Below are 372 nucleotides of genomic sequence, written 5' to 3' on the forward strand. Positions count from 1 at the left end.
TGTATTAAAAGAATTAATAAATATAATTTATTAGTTTCTCTTAAAATAACATTTTCTTTTCTTTGGTTAATCAAATAATATGATAACAAATTTTTTTTACATAATTGCGTCTAACGAAACAAATATTATATTTATTTATATCTATGTTGCATGTAAAATAAACAACTAATGTTCAAAGAAGTTAATTACCTAATTTTATCTTAGTAAATTATAATAAGTGAATAAAATGCAATGTTGCACATATATATTTTTTTTCATAGAAGAAAGAAGTACTCTTAGTTATATATTAAAGAAAAATTTGCAAGTGAACCGGTACGTGGGTATTTCAGTATTTTTTTAACCGTTGATTCTAATTATAAAATACATATATAA

This window comes from Arachis ipaensis, chromosome B02 (genome assembly GCF_000816755.2).
Source record: "Arachis ipaensis cultivar K30076 chromosome B02, Araip1.1, whole genome shotgun sequence".
In the NCBI taxonomy this organism is placed as follows: domain Eukaryota; kingdom Viridiplantae; phylum Streptophyta; class Magnoliopsida; order Fabales; family Fabaceae; genus Arachis; species Arachis ipaensis.